Source organism: Dermacentor andersoni, chromosome 5 (assembly GCF_023375885.2).
Source record: "Dermacentor andersoni chromosome 5, qqDerAnde1_hic_scaffold, whole genome shotgun sequence".
NCBI lineage: Eukaryota > Metazoa > Arthropoda > Arachnida > Ixodida > Ixodidae > Dermacentor > Dermacentor andersoni.
Window position 1 is genome coordinate 177,786,975 of NC_092818.1, and position 12,238 is coordinate 177,799,212.

A 12,238-nucleotide genomic window follows, 5' to 3' on the forward strand; every position below is an offset into this window, starting at 1 on the left:
GTCAGATGACAGCTTTGAGTCTTTCAAGAGCGGGAAGGCCAAAAGAAGGATCCTCAAGGTGTCTTCACCAGCGATGACATTAAATATGAATGCAAAAAGTGAACGCTGGCCGCACACCATCCTCTTCATACCCGAGGACTCCTCCATCAGCTTTTGAACTCTTAACAGGCAAGCCCTCTCCGTGTTTCTCAAGGGGATCGCGCCGAATAGGAATAAGTCCGATTAAACACACGAAAGAATATCTTCACTGTGGACGCGACAAATGGAAGCGCGTTAGACAGGCTTCGAAAAATAGCAAATTTGGGAGGCATCAAAGTTCGAGCGATTGTACAACTGGACGGAGTCGCATGAGTCGCACACTGCGGACGCTTGCCGCTCAACAAATCTAAAGTACGGTAACTGTGATGGCTCCCATGATGCCTCCTCCAAGGACTGCACGCAAATTAAAAGAGAAATTGCCATTCTCAAATAAATGGTTAGAGACAGTTGATCCCACAATATGTTTCACTGGCTGTTAAGAAGAAAAAGCTAGCCTTCACACTAGTGGGTACTTACTTATCCCCCTTAACCCGGTTTGATAGCAAGAGACTAGAAGACATATTGACTGCAACCCCTGGTCTATGGATTATCATAGGAGATTTTGACGTCCACCAGCCTATTAGGGAAAGCTCCAAAATTAACGCAACGGGCCCGCGACTGGCTTCATTTGCATCTGTTCATGGATTGTCCCTGCTTAATGATGGGCGCCCTACCTTTCTACGAAGCTCTTCGTACAGCAGCTGCTTAGACTTGGCGTTTGTGTCATATCTCTTCGCTACTCGTGTGAAGTGGTCTTTTAAGACATTGAGACGCACGGGAGTGATCACATTCCCAGTTACCTTAAGATCAGAGGGTTCGCCAGCTGTCATTTGCCAAACACAATCCGGCGAATTGATTGATCTACATTCGAAACCAGCATGGAAGAAGCTTGTCGCAAAGGTCTCCCTTCTGGCCTTCAACAAGTGATCAAGGACGCAACGCAGAATGAGATGTGCACGCTGACATGTGCTCCAATGTTCTCATAATATGACATGGAGTTGGAGTGACTCCGTGCGATTCGTCGGCGTGCGGAGCGTAGATACCAACGCACAAAGTCCATCCATGATCTAAGAATTGCTAGACGCTCGCAAAAGAAGATCGAGTGCCGAATGAACAAATTGGAGTCTCAATGGTGGGCAAAATTTTGTGAATCCTTAGACCACCGAAAACCTCTTTCTCACATATGAAAAACCGTGCAAGGTCTACGTGTACTTCCCAAAGAACGCGCGCATTCAAAGTCCTGGCGCTTTTCCAATGCCGAGAAGAAATCGAGGTAGCGGAAGATTTCTGCACGAAGTCTGCAGGTCAAACAACGTACACAGGCTCCCTTGGTACGGATAGCATCATGCCGCATTCATGAGATTCACGCGATTCATGCATGGACCTGCCTTTCACCACTGAGGAGCTCGATGCAGCTCTTGCTTTGTGTAATCGGTTGTTGTCGCCTGGACCCGATGGCATATCGTACCACATCTTGTGCCATCTGGGTGAGCGAGCAAGAAATGTGCTGCTGCATATATTCAATGAACCTTGGCGGGATGGAAACGTTCCTCAAGAATGAATAAATGAATGAATGAATGAATGAATGAATGAATGAATGAATGAATGATGATGATGATGATGATGATGATGATGATAAGAAAGTTTATTTATCCCTCATTAAAGGGTAGGGGGCAACGGCATAGAGGGTGGGGGGAGGAACTACTTGGAATAGGCCTCCTCCATCCTCTCAGCCCACATCAGGATGGCTTCCTGTAGGTCGGGCCCTACTCCCCAAACCTGCCAAGTCACCACTAGAGTTCACGTCATACTGGCCAATCACCCTGGCTACTTGTGTAGGGAAGGTGGTGGAACGCATGATACTTGCCAGATTGGAGAGGTACCTGGATGGATGGATGGATGGATGGATGGATACAACTTTCTTGTACGTACGGCAAGGTTTAACGCGACCCGGGCTCGGGTCTCCCACGGGGGAACGTCAAGGAGGTACCTGGAACGCTACAAAGTTTATGGAAATGCTATGGCCGGTTTTCGACCTCTCCGCTGCTCCATTGGTAATGTCATCGATCTGGTTACTTACGTCCAACATGAAGAGAGATGTAAACAGTTATCTGTCGCCATGTTTCTCGACACAAAAGGAGCTTATGACAACGTTGCTCATGGCGCTATACTTGATGCTCTTGAATCGGTTGGTCTTGGTGAACGAGTGTACCGGTGTAGCCCCAACTACTTACACATGAAGTCCTTTTATGTGCAGACGGATGGCGGCCCCACCTGTCAACACTACAAACACCGTGGTGTTACCTAAAGTGGTGTCTTGAGCCCACCAGTATTCAATCTTGTTTTTGTTGGTCTCGTGAAATGCCGACCAAGGGCTTTACAGATATCAATGTACGCCGATGATATATGCATGTGGACATCAGTTGTAACACGTCCTCAGATGTGTGCGAGGCTTCAAAAAGCCGCGACTTCGATATTGGCGCATCTTTGTTAACAAGGTCTCCATATTTCACCTGAAAAACGTGCGTTGGTCGCGTTTTCGCGGAAGCCAATGTGACGTCCTACGCCATATTTATCAATGGGAAAAATATATGTTACGCCAGGACGCACACATTCTTAGGGATGATCATTGATAGAGATCTCAGTTGGAGTCCGCAAGTGGCATACCTGGAGAAACGTCTAACGGCCATTTCATATCTTTTCAAACTTCTTGGAGGGAAAACATGGGATACGTCAGTACGCGTGGTGTTACAACTCTACAGGAAGCTGTTGAGGTAGAGCATAGCTGTACTGAGCAATACCTGCAGAAGTTACGACCACACAATCGAGAGTGCACAGGCGCAGACACTCAGGGTTTTTCTTGGATTGCCGCGCTGCATACCAACAGCGTAGATAATTGCGATAGCTCAAGGTTACCCGGTCACAACTGATATGACATTGGAAGTGCTCAGAGCACATATCAGGCACGTTGCTCGCGCCCCTTTCCACCACCTAGCCGCGCTACCGAAAGACCGGCCAAGTGCCTCTTTATGTCAGGAGATATCAGCGTACTGTGATTGCCTCCCTAGAGATTATACGCCTGCCGAGATGCTCCTTGCACCTTCTTGGTGTTTGGCTCGCCCACAAGTTCAACTCTCAGTACCGGGAAATAGAACGAAAGCAGGACTGTCGTCGCCAGCTCTCAAGCAGCTATCTCTTCTCATGCTGCACGAGACATACAAGGACCATCTCCAGATTTACATTGATGGCTCCACAACTGTTGACGGATCGACAGGAGCTGTGATCTTTCTCGAAAAAGCCGTGACCATTCAGTTTAAAACATCTCACCGAATAACGTCGACTGCTGCAGAGTTTGCTGCATTTCGCAGCGCACTTCACATGATCCATGAAGCTCTACTGAAAAGATGGAGCACATTCACTGACTCGAAAGCAGCCCTGCATTGTTTGCTATTCGCTCTACGTCGTGGACCACAATACCAACTTCTGTTAGAAATAAGGCAGTTATATCACCAGGCAGCAGAGAAAGGACATGACATCACTTTTCAGTGGCTGCCAGGCCACTGCCGTCTTAACGGCAACGAAAATGCCAATGAAGCTGCTAGGAGGGCTCAAGATGATGCCGTGAAGGAACCCATCCCCCTTTCACGAATGTATTTGCTTGCCGCATCGGAATGACTGACAGTGCTGCCTGTGATAGTCGCGGCAGCAAGGAAACAATTGAACATATCCTCTCTTATTGTCCTCGCTGCAGCTCCCAGAGACACTCGCTCGTGACCCCGTTGGCACGTTTCGATGACCGGCCGCTTTCTTAGCAGACAATCTTTGACTGCCGGCTGATGCAACCTTCACACCAGAAGGCGGTGAAGGCGCTACTGAGGTTTCTCCGGTCAAGCGACCTGCTTGAACGACTGGGACAGACCTGCGTTCCTTAGTGTGTGTGTTTTTTTTTCATTCTCCCACTCTTTTCATGCGTGTGCACATTTTTCTTCTTTAAGATCTTTCTGTCTCCCCTTACTCAGTGCAGGGTAGCAAACTGGACATCTATCTTCTGGCTAACCTCCCTTCCTTTCCCATCTCTTCTCTCTCGTTCTCTCTCTCTCTTGGGAGATAAGGCAGCCAATGGAGTTAGTGCAAACAGTTCCAGATTATACGCAGAAAATTAAATAATAAGATACTTCGTGCAGTATACGTAGCAAAAACATACATACATAAATACATACTGAGAATACAGAAAGAGTTATATGTAATGAGAAAAAAACCATAAATTTTGTCATTTCAGGGAATAGTTGAGGTAATCTATGCTAAAACTACATGCACTTGACGCGCAACAGTTTCTCATATTTTATAACGTCACCTTTTTACCATTACTGCAGCAGAGGTCATCATCAAGCTCGTTAAGTGCAGCTGGTGCACAGAAGCTTCGCGTATTCTTACCGTAGCGCGAAAGAGCAGGCGGTTTGGCATAGCGTATTGTCTCTCTAGTGTGACCTCCTTGTTTGCTGGGACCTTGCACTTACTATTGTAGCAATAGCATGTAAATGCCATGAAGTACAAAAGCTTGGGGATGGAGAACATTCCGAGCACGCTTAGTTTATCTTCTACGGGGATTGAAACTAACTGTCCTGATTGTGTTAACTATTCTTTCTATTACATAATTTAAACCTTGGTTGTTATAATCCTAACAATTATCGTGCGTGTAGTGCAATTCCATATGTCTAAGAAGATGTTCTACCAACGATTTGTAAATTAAACGCCGAAGACAAAGCGGGAATTGTCCTCGTCATGGCCGCCATTGCTCTTGTGTTTTTAGAACGAGTTTTTAGAAGTTCTTTTGGAGCTCTCTACAAGCAAAATGTAATAGTCATAGGAGAAGCTCGGGAAAAAGCAGATAAAACGCAATTGCGTGCAAAGTCAGGCCAACTTTTTTCATGCGCATGGAAAGTAGACTTAACTGTTATAGCTATCTTTACTCGAACTATTGATATTGTATTCAAACAGTCGCACAGTAACTAGAGAAAGGACCAAACTAGCAAAAGCAAATGTAATTAAACAAACAACAGATGTGTGCTAACCACGTTATGCGTATTCAGCAGTTAACCACTGAAATTTCTTGCATAAACTAGTTTGTAGTGTTAATGTGTGGCCCTTCTTCTCAACAAAAATGCTGCCAAGAACGCGCGCGTTCTCCCGGCACCAAATCAATTTTCTACGCACGCAAGCGCAGAGGCAAGAACGCGCACACTCGCGGGAGACGGACGCCGCTCGCTGTTACCTCCTTTCCGGCGTGTCTGTGTAAATAAAGACGGCGAAAGTAATCAGGCAACCTTACGTAGGAAGCAAACCAACCGAGTCGTCGATAATAACACATTGAATCGGAATACCTTTGCCTTGCCAAAGGTTTGGGAAAGTGGGGAGGGGTGTTGCGTGGTCGGTTGCCTGCATGCGCCGCCGATAGTACAGGCAACGCTGCCAATCTAGGACAGGGCCGCCATTCGCGGATTCCGAGCTAAACAAACTTCTGTGTTAGATAGCGATTGCCGAAAATGAGAAAGGCAAGCGTGACATATTTTCCCCTTTTTTCATTTTGTTTAGATCAGTTTACTTACGGGAACGACGCTGTGCGATCGCAGAGTTTTGCATATATATAACTGTCGTAACAGCAACTGTCAATCATAATCATCACCGTGTTGTCACGGAAACTATAAAACAAGCGTTTGAAGTGATTAAAGAAGAAGTCACATTAAAAAAACATTATGCAGATCAACGTACACGTTGGAATCTCTGTGAAACGAAGCTTTCGTGAAGCGGTAACAAACAACTCTGCATCGACGTCTCACAGTGTGCATTCGCATAAACTGCTGTTTGAATTTCAGCTTAGGTTGGGAACAGTCCCGCGAATAAACATAAGAATGGCTTCACATTAAAGTACTGGTCACAACTTTCATGGGAAATATTAAAGTCAAGTAAGAGTAAGTATTAGAATAAAGATAAATATTGCATGAAATTACACGTTGTGTAGGTGTGAATCAAGAGAACTGTACGCATCTCATTCCGTTTTATAGCATTTAAGTAATCGCTTCAAGAAAGCTTCGCTTGACAGAAACTCCAGCATGTGCATTGGACTTGCTTAATTTCTTTTAAGTGCGAAGCATTTCTTGGCAAAAATGTGCCACTTTGACAGTACTTTGACAGCCAGGCCTACGTCTTGGTGCTCTCATGGTCATTTTGTTAACTTGGCATGTACCAAAATTGGCAATGTATGGCAAGAGTGCATGACGAACATAAATGATAGATAAGGACATGAATGTCGCGACTCATGACATGCGTGTTATGTAGTTCCTGAAAGTGCCGCCTACGTCTTCGCATGTACCAAAATTGGCATAGTGTGATGAGAGTGTATGACTAACATAAATGATAGGTCATGATATGCGTGTCATGTAGGTCATGAAACAGCCGTCCACGTCTTGGTGCTCTCATGGTCGTTTCGTTAACTTGGTAGGCTCCCCCCCACTGCTTCACATAACATCGATACCCGCAGGACGTGGGATCTGCCGGCTTTTTTCTTGTTTCAATTAAACACCACTACTACTGCCGGAGGCACTATCGGCAATGCAATGGCTGGTCTCATCGTTCACTGAACCTTGACACTGCGACGGTGTACGAGCGTCAAGCGCCAGCGTCAGACACGTGGGCGGCTTTCGCGGCTGAATGGCCACGAAATCTAGGCTGAGTGTGGAGAGCGGGACGAGCGAACTGAATTGCAACGAGTCTGCCTGCAGCCAGTCAAAGGATAAGCGTGCAGCCAGGTTGTCTCGCACAGACAAGGCGAGTTTGACAAACGAGAGCGCCGCATGGTATCAACACTGCGGAAGGAATGTGCTTCCATGCATCGCGCCTGTGACCGACTTTGTCCAGCGCTGTCAGTGCAGAATAATAACTTATCCTCGCGTCTATTGTATTTGTTGATGCCCTCCGTGTTGCCAGTGCTAGTTTGCGTGCTTTGTGTGCTTTGTGTCGCTCTGTGTGCTGTGCAAAAAAGTGCGTACCGCACTTTTTTTGTTGCGAGTGCTCAGCTATAGAGAAATCTAGCTTCGGACGATCAAAATATTATTCCATAAATAAATCACCTTGCACGGCTTGACTAGCCTCGTGGTGATGACAGCCAACCCTCATAGCAATATTGTAAAATAAAACGCCGTGTAATGAGGTTACCGCTATAGATGACCAAAATCTTGAAAAAATGTTTAGGAGCATAAGGACAGCAGATTTTATATTTCAGCAAAAAAAAAAAAAAAAACTACCACGTGTCAGCTTAGCTTACGTGATGGTTTTTCGATGCCCCAGCGCCTAGAATGTGCTCGATGCTGACTAGTAATGACTGACCTGGGAAATAAGGGTGTGATTTAAGGTAACCATCGGTTTGCCAAAAGACGCCTGCTTAATGCAAGACTCCCTGGCTCTAAGTCACTTACAAAAAGGCGTCAGGACATGCTTTCGCCGGAGTCGTTAATGAATTTGTGCTTTACTTTTATTTGCTTTTATTTCGAGCTGACTTTGACTTGGAGTGATTCAAGCTGAAGGAGAGTCAGTGATTGGACAATTATTTGGGCAGTTGTTAAGAAGTGAAGTTAGGAGGGTGGTACTGCTAAGTAATGAGAACAGGCGAAGAACTGACAGGAGGCGAGTGTAAACTGAATGTGGAGGTGAAAGCGACAAGCACAGCGAACAACAGTTATGTGATAGCGTAAAGAAATGTCCTAAACAAAGAATTAACGGGTAAGAAGCACAAGGTGATGTTAATCCTTTCGGAGAGTTAGGGGTGATGCAGAAGTATACATGACACAGGCTACAAAAACAGAATATTTTCATTAAGCTGTTTCATAGTAGCCTGCTCAGCAGGTAACATGCTGGTCGCCTAAAAAGGGCAGTCGGCAAGCATGTAAGGTATCATTATAAATGTCACTTTACATGCTTACAATGGCACCTTACCACTTCCCAAAGTTCTTCTTCGATACAGGCATATAAGAATCACTGCTCGAAACTTCCATTTAGCACCTGGAAAGTACTAGAAGGAATTATACGAGCAGCTGTCCTTCTGGCAGCGACCAAGAAAGCACGCACCACGACAAGAGGAAGAGTGGCCGGCTCTTTTCAAGGCTGCCGCGCGACGTGCGCATTATTCCACCGGAGGCTATATTTAGTATCCGCCAAATTTCTCAGCCTTATCAACAGCATCGAAGGAGTAGTGAGTGAGCCCTGTTTACGCTCAAGAACCGGCCTTCATCGCCGTCTGCCCGCGGTTTTGTCGAGGCGCACTCTCCTTCAGGAACCGAGCGCTTTCCGCCTTGAGGGGCCACGCCGGATCGGCACGACGCTTCTTTGCTTCGTGCGTGAGCAGAGAAAGTGAGCAGAGGGCTGATGGCTGCCGCTGCTGTGGAGACGGAACGCGAGCAGAAAGGGAAACGGGACCTCTTCTCCCAAGACCGCTTTCGTTGCCAAACGGATCTATCCTCGGTCCGATACGAGGTTGATAGCAAACCCTCGACAACGGTTTGGCGATTGCGACAGAATGGTACGGCTTCGCATTGTGACAGCGCGTGCAAATGCAGTTTACCCCTACACACCCCTCTCCATCTCTTCGCACCATTCTGGTTTTTTTTTTCAAGACCACGCTGTTTGGTGACACCCTAGATGAGATACAGCGTCGAAATAGCACCAGACGGTCGACGTCCCACTCTATCGAACATTGCTTCTTGCGCATTGCAGGTGGAATCGAAGAGGCCGGTCTAGTTGGCATCCGCTTAGACAAATCAGGCACGTGCACTACAACCGGAAGCGGTGCAAAAGAAAGGAAGTGTCGCTGGATTGCTGACGTCACCGAGGGGAGTCCAAACACAGTCGCAGTCGTTGCAGGACTGAGCATTTGGCACCTGCTACTACGACCCACAGTTCAAGTTTCACCTGATCAGCCGCTCGCATCTGAAGGTTCGTGTAGTGGATTGACACTATTTTGACGATAACTTGCTGCTCTGCTTGTTCTACATGTTGCTGCATATTTAGCGAACTTGTTATTATATAACATTGGCTTTGCTATCGCGAACTGACTTCTCCAAATCCTAATGAGTAAAAGGAAATGAGTCCGACAGTGGATCTTTGCAGACTTTGAGAAATGATAAGTGTGATAGCATGCAATGTTCTATCTCTACTTCAGATATGTTCATGTTCAAAATATTTTGGTGAAACCACTTGAATGTTGTTTCGCGTTCACTTCGGGAATCGCTTTACGCTGCATGGAACAGACGAAGCACATAACTCACGTAGTACTTGCAGTCTAGAAAAAAAAAATACATAAACGTGACAATATTTAGCCATAACATTTTACGTGCCCAGCTCCAAGAAACCCCAATGAATTTGTTTGCACAATCTCCTCAAAGTACTAGGTCCCAGAAATATAAGTGACATGGTACAAACGGGATATACAATGATAATAACTACCCAGGAGAATTGAATATTCAAGGCGCAAAGTGGCCCTTTGCAGCATGTACAGTGCTTTTCAAGCTCGTACCGCTGGGCGCATACTCTGGCAGCTGCTGTCGGAGGCTGTGCAGTACCTGATTTCATTTTTATTTGCCGTCAGACGGAAATAGAGGCCTGTCCGAGTAACCGTATTGGTGAATCACACACGTGTTTTTAGTGTATGGCATGAGGAGACTCTCGCTGTGGTGGCACGTTGGTATAATTTAGCCTCATACATGACACAACTCCGATAATATAGTCATTTTTGCTTTTTCTCACGGCTCTGTAAGTTAACAAAATGTTCCTGTTAAAGGCAAGCTGTAGGGTCTTCTCAATATGAGGTGATTGCAGTTTGATCGACTTTTCACTTTACTTTTACTTGCGGCCTCAGTTTCATTCGCATGCAAGTCGCAACATTGTTAAAGCTATTGCGAAACCTTCAACAATAATTGGCGTCTGCTTAGGCGGCTCTGTGATCCAGACATCACGTTGGGTGTCTTCTAGCATTCCCTGGTCCGATCACAAGCGCCAGCTTTCCCCAACAATGACGTTACGATGGCGACATAGGCTCGACCAGGACCACACATCGCATGGTTGGCTTCTTCTGGGAAAGTTCCACATTCGACGTTTGAAATTCCAAATCGACATAATCAGGTTTAATTCAAGTTACAAAAGTTGATCTCGAGTTATCATCTTCACATGAAGCCCTGCCTCTAGATTTTGCATACATACCAGCATATTCCTTTGAATTATGCTTTCAATTTCCCCATTTGTCATGGTAAGGTACGTTGAGAATCCTATTAAAAAATCCTCAGGGCAATAGACTCACAGCATCCATTTAGTTGTTTTAGAGTCAGGAGGAATCAGGTACTGTATTTTAATAAGATACTCTTTTAATTCAACCATGATTCTTATATCGTTTTGATTATTAGATATGAACATGAAGCATTTGAAGACAGGTTGACAACTGCTTGCGAACAGGCAGAACAACCACCTGCTTCCAAAGATGGAGAAAGAATAGGACAGCGAACAAGAAGAAAGAGAAACACAATACAACCGAGTTACATTCTAAAGGCACAGAGCGCGAATCACAGTGTTAACAAGAAAGAGTAACTTGGCATAACGGTAGCTAATGGCAACAGTGAATGCTACTGGACTGTGAATAATACGCGTCATCCAGAAGATGCAGTTTTCGCTTCCATCGGCATCAAGTTGTCTTTTCGTCTACTTTCATTTTCCTTCAATTAAAACCACAGTTAGTTTATACTATGCCTACTATGTTTATACGTTGGCTTCATGTGGTTGCAACTCATAAGTAGTTAACAAAGAGATGTAAAATATGAAACATTAAAAACAAACAGACCAACAGTCATATAAGTATGGTTGTTCAACTTCTAGCACGCTATATAAATTGAACGAGAAGCAGCACGTCGCGCGAGAGGGAGAGAGAGAAAAAAAGAAGCTTTAGGCATCATGCAAAAAAAAAGCGTGTGTTAGAAGTGGTGTGAAGTTCCTGCCAGGGAAAAAACAAAACAAAGTACACACTTTCAATTTAATTAAATTGGTTGTACAAGACAAGAAACCGCAAGTACTTTTACTAATCTTACTTTCGCATCACTATTTTTTATTAGTCGAATCGTGCGTGAGAGAGAGAGAGAGCGAGAGAGAGAGAGAAAAAAAGAGAGAGGCTCTTTATTAGAAAAACAGATTTTTGCTGGCGCGCATACAACCGCTGTCGTGCTACTCTTTATAAAGATTTGGAATCAGATGAAAAGATTCCAGAGGAGAGTGAAAAAAATAAAAATAAAAATAGAATAAAAATAAATATTAAATCAGCAAGTGAACCCATACTAACGTTCACAAGTGAGATGGCGGGTAAATTTCAGCTTTTCTATATGAAATGGGGAATCTTTTGAAGCTTTCCGATTACACAAATTTCTGACAGGTATTTGAACAATAAATCCAAAACCAACCGCTGTTTTGAAGCCCCGGGAATTGGACCTAAGAGGCTGTACAACGTTAACGGATCGTGGCAAATCATGCTCATTTGTTGCTCAAAGAAATATGGGCTCGACTGTCACTAGCTGGCACAGTGGTCACAGTAGGGATTAGTGGTACGCCATATGCGGTGCAGATAACTGTTCGTGTATGCCACGTTCAGTCGAAGACTGTCTCTAAGCGTCGAGGAAGTGGTTGCAGAATTATAACGCGACAGCGTTAAGGAGCTCGTGTCGCTCTCCGTGCCGATCACGACGTTTGGCTCGCGTAGATCGTTTCTCCCTCCGAGACACCGAGTTCTTTGGTTCGTTCCGCTTGCTCAGGCGTACCTTTCGTCTTTGTGTGACTCAAGAGCATGCAGAGCGAATGAGTGAGTGGTGCGAACGGTGTGCGATAATGCTATCGCGTTCCACTCTTGAAGGCGAAGCTTAAGCGTCCTCCAATTTTTTTTTATCTCACTTCTGGGTCAATATAACGCAGAAAGTGATCTTGGTGAAGCGGAAGATTACAGAGGCAGTCTTTCTTTTTTGATAGGCATATGTTCTAGCCTTAGCTTTGGTAAAAAATATTCTTATGTAATGTCGGTATTGGAGTCCATTTAGGACAGCTTCATCCGCTTTTTTTTTGTTTTCTATATGAAATGGGG

General features: G+C 45.2%; 2 protein-coding genes across 4 annotated transcripts in view; one reads left to right on the forward strand and one right to left on the reverse strand.

The window, feature by feature from the left end:
• LOC126531667 (uncharacterized) overlaps nt 1-12,238 on the reverse strand; it is a 698,627-nt gene that overhangs the window by 150,193 nt on the left and 536,196 nt on the right. The window lies entirely within an intron of this gene.
• Nucleotides 1-12,238, forward strand: part of LOC126531656 (zinc transporter ZIP10-like) — a 92,555-nt gene that overhangs the window by 33,759 nt on the left and 46,558 nt on the right. The window contains exon 2 of one of the 3 annotated variants that reach the window (XM_055071350.2): nt 8,845-9,063. The exons of 1 other annotated variant lie outside the window; for it this stretch is intronic. The gene's annotated coding sequence lies outside the window, so the exon portion shown is untranslated. Of the gene's footprint in view, nt 1-8,678; nt 9,064-12,238 lie in introns of those variants that run through there. One more of the 3 variants, XM_055071351.2, reaches the window with a different exon arrangement.